Here is a 4,608-nt window from a genome sequence, read left to right as displayed (position 1 = left end):
GTTTATATTTTTAATATATGCAATTATTTTAATATAAAAAAATATTTTTTAATAAATAAATATTAATAGGCCGGCCTATTAGGCTTAACAATCTTTTTTTGAAGCCTAAGCTTGACCTATTTAACTAAACAGGCTTTCTAAAAAGCCTAAGCCTAGGCCTGTCTACTAAACAGTCCAGGCCAGGCTGTAGGCCCCTGTAGGCCGGCCTGGCCTATTCCCAACCCTAGCAGTTTGTAAGTTCTAAGTGGAATTATCTTCGGGTTGATGGTTGGGGTGGTTTTGTGTTAAAGGAAAAGTTCAAATTGATTAAAGTGGCCCTAAAGGAGTGGCATGCCAACCATACTCAAAACTTACCAGTAAAGATAACTGGTCTGAAGGATAGGATGGCGGTGTTAGATGGGAAATGAGAAGTCGGACTGTTGTCTGATGTTGAGTGTGATGAGTTACATAGTATTGTGACGGATATTCAATCTCTGTCCCGTCTTAACTCTAGTATTTGTTGGCAACAGTCTCGGGTGCGTTGGTTGCGTGATGGTGATGCCAACTCCAAATTTTTTCATTCTTTGATGTCTTCTAGGCGCCGTCATAATGCCCCGTGTTCTATTTTTGTCAATGGGGCGGTGGTTGAGGGCGTGCAGCCTATTCGTAATGCTGTTTATGCGCATTTCGCGGAGCATTTCCAGTCTACCAATGTAGAGCGCCCAAGTGTGGCAAACTTGAACTTTCGGTCCTTGTCTGTGTCGGAAGGAGTGAGCTTAATCAAACATTTTTCAGTGCAGGAGAATAAAGAAGCTGTGTGGGATTGTGATAGTGATAAGAGTCCTGGTCCGGATGGAATTAATTTTGGTTTCATTAAAGAGTTTTGGATTGAAATGAAGGATGAAATTGTGCGCTTTGTGTCTGAATTCCACCGCAATGGGAAGCTATCCAAAGGTATCAATACTACTTTCATTGCCCTCATTCCTAAAGTAGATAGTCCTCAGAAGCTTAATGATTTTCGTCCTATCTCTTTGGTGGGGAGTCTTTATAAGATTTTGGCTAAATTGCTAGCCAATAGATTGCGGGGGGTCATTGGTTCAGTTGTTTCGGAATCTCAGTCGGCTTTTGTTAAGAATAGACAAATTTTGGACGGTATTCTGATTGCTAATGAAGCTGTCGATAAAGCATGTAAATTTAAAAAAGAGCTTATGTTGTTTAAGGTGGACTTTGAAAAGGCATATGATTTTGTAGACTAGGGTTATTTAGATTCTGTTATGGGTTGCATGTCTTTTCCTGTTCTTTGGAGGAAATGGATCAAAGAATGTGTTAGCACTGCCACAACGTTTGTTTTAGTTAATGGAAGTCCAACTGATAAATTCTCGTTGATGAGAGGGTTAAGACAAGGTGACCCTTTGTCTCCTTTTTTGTTTTTGTTGGCGGCGGAGGGTCTTAATGTTGCGATGAAATCTTTGGTTGATGACACTTGGTTGTTAGGTACTAAAAGTTGGGCTAATGTTCGTGCTTTAAGGGCGGCCCTTGTGTTGTTCGAGGCTATGTCGGGTTTGAAAGTGAATTTTCATAAGAGTATGCTTGTTGGGGTGAATATTGCGTCGTCTTGGTTACATGAGGCTGCTTCCGTGTTAAGTTGTAAAGTAGGTAACGTTCCTTTCTTGTATCTGGGTATGCCTATTGGTGGTAATCCTCGAAGATTGCGTTTCTGGGAACCTATTGTGAATCGTATTAAATCTAGACTGTCGGGTTGGAATAGTCGGTTTCTATCTTTTGGTGGTCGCTTGGTTCTTCTCAAATCTGTCCTGACCTCTTTGCCTGTCTATGCAATTTCCTTCTTCAAAGCTCCATCAGGTATAATCTCCTCTATTGAATATTTGTTTATTAATTTTTTTTTTTTTTTTTGGGGGGGGGGGGGGGGGGGGGGGGGGGAGTGAGAATAATAGGAAAATTTCTTGGTTAAGTTGACAAACTATTTGTTTAAAAAAGGAGTGTGGCAAAAACAGATTTTAAATTCCCTAAAAAAAATTCATAAAATGATCATTAATATTGTTTACTAAAAGTTCCACAATTAAAAAAACAAAAAAAATATTTCCACAAATAAAGCGTGATGGCAACCTCTACCAATCCACATGCAGCCATTGCTTTTAGGAAGCACACTCTCTCTTGTCAAATTTTCCTCTTGAACAAGTGGCTCTTTGCGTTGGTCCAGCAGCTTCTAAAGTGGAAGTACTAAACCATTTTTCGTCATGGAATCTTGCATCTTTTTTGCTTACATTTTCCTCTCTCCATCAATACTCAAAATACATTACAGATCCAAACACCCTGAATTTTATTTGACTTTTGGTCTCATGATGATAAAATTCATATATATATATATATATATATATATATATATATATATATATATATGAGATAGGATCAAATGATACCAAGGTGTCAAATTAAATTTGACACCAAATCCTAGCCATTAATACGATTTTATCACATGTTTGATCAAGTGACTCATCTTTTATTTTTAGAAATAATTTATTCTTTCTTCTTTTGGTTAATTTCTTTCCAAAAATTCTAATATTCTATTTTTTTTTATGAAGGATTCTACATCGTTTATTCTTAGGGCTATCTTGCACATGATTTACCCCTATTTCATTACTCCAAAACCTAATTGCCATTTTTTTTGCTATACCATTGTTTTATGCTTCACTTCCCAAGCTATTCACCATTACACCTTCCATCTTCTCTTTTCCTATGCTAGTCGAAAACTTAATTTTGTGGTTGCTGTCCAAAACTTAATTATCGTTTTGCTCATCCTATAACAACCTTATTTCTTTATTGAGTTTATTTCTATTAACTATTTTTTCGAAGAGCCTCAAAAGAAAATTGTTTTAAAGAAGGGCCATGATGCTAAAAACATGAACAAAATGAATAATGACTAATTCTTTAATGTAAGTTCTTTATGCAATGTTGTGAGTAATTCATACCTAAGAATAAAAGATGTAGAATCCTTAATAAAAAAAATCAGAGAATTTTTTGAAAGGAATTAACCAAAAGAAGAAAGAATAAATTATTTCTAAAAATAAAAGATGAGTCACTTAATCAGGCATGTGAGCACTTAATGAATTGATGGGAGCCGTTATATTAAAACCGTATTAATGGCTAGAATTTGGTGTCAAATTTAATTTGACACCTTGGTGTCATTTGATCCTATCCCTATATATATATATATATATATATATATATATATATATGGGTAGAGATATTTTGACTCCAAGAGTAAGTGTAATATCTTACTCCAAATCTTGACCTTTAATTTCAATTTTGGTTAATGACTTAGATTAATTGATATGGTAGGTTTTAATTCCATTTTCTATTGTAGTCAACACTTATCACCACAAAATAACAAAACAATAAATGACATTTAATTAATTGATTGATTTTTTTTCTTCCATTGTTTTTTTTTTGTTTCACGCTAAAAGAATTTTTATTTTGGATTTTATGCTCTTGTTATGTTATGTTATATTGGATTGACATGTTTTTTTTTTATGTTATGTTGAATTCTTGAACTTTTTTTCAAATAACATCATCTATGTATGTCGATGACAACAAAAACTAATTACGATGGAGATGATTATTTTAATTTGTCGTATAAATAAATACACAAATTTATTTATTTTTTATGCAATTATTGTAAATAAATTAGATATAAAAAAAGACTAGGGTTACTTCCTCTATCGTCTTTTTTTTTCGTGACAGATTAGTACAAAAATGTGCGTTTATAAAAAATATAAGAAAAGATCAGGATTATAATGAAGAAATCAAACAAAATATGTCGTATAAAAAATAGTAACGGGAGAAGAATAAATATGCAATTCTTTGAATTTTACAATTGTTTTCTTTTAAAAAAAAATATATGCAATTATTTTAGCGTAAAAAAAGTAAAGGGAGAAGAAAAAAATCAATGGGAGAAGAAAAAAAAATTCTTTTTGCGTAAAAAAATATATGCAAATTTTTTCTTATGCAATTTTTTAGAAGGAATAGAATGAGTGATTCTTGAAATTTTTCTTTCAAGGGTTAAAAGGATTTTAAGTTAACCCTCAAAAATTCTTTTAGCGTGAAACAAAAAAAAAGCAATGGAAGAAGAAAAAAAATCAATCAATTAAAAGGCATTTATTGTGTTTTTGTTTTTGACAAGAAACATTTATTGTTTTGTTATTTTGTGGTGATAAATGTTAACTACAATAGAAAATGGAATTAAAGCCTACCATATCAATTAATATAACCCATTAATCAAAATTGAAATTAAAGGTCAAGATTTGGAGTAAGATATTACACTTAGGGGGCGATGTATTGGATTAGGATTCTATGAGATTTTAAAAAACTTTTTAATTATGAAAAAGTCATGTGGTATTCAATCAAGACTTTTTGCAACTTAAAGGAAGTCTTGTGGTATTCAATTAAGACTCTTTGTCATTTTAAAAAAGTCTTGAGGTATTCAATCAAGACTTTTCATCACTTAAAAAAAGTCTCGTGGTATTCAAAATCATTTAAATTTCAAAGGATTATTTAATAAATTGGATTTTGTGGGATTTTGTAGTGTAATTTTAACAAGAAAAAGTCCTT

This window comes from Medicago truncatula, chromosome 1, assembly GCF_003473485.1.
Source record: "Medicago truncatula cultivar Jemalong A17 chromosome 1, MtrunA17r5.0-ANR, whole genome shotgun sequence".
In the NCBI taxonomy this organism is placed as follows: domain Eukaryota; kingdom Viridiplantae; phylum Streptophyta; class Magnoliopsida; order Fabales; family Fabaceae; genus Medicago; species Medicago truncatula.
This window is presented reverse-complemented; position numbering follows the sequence as displayed.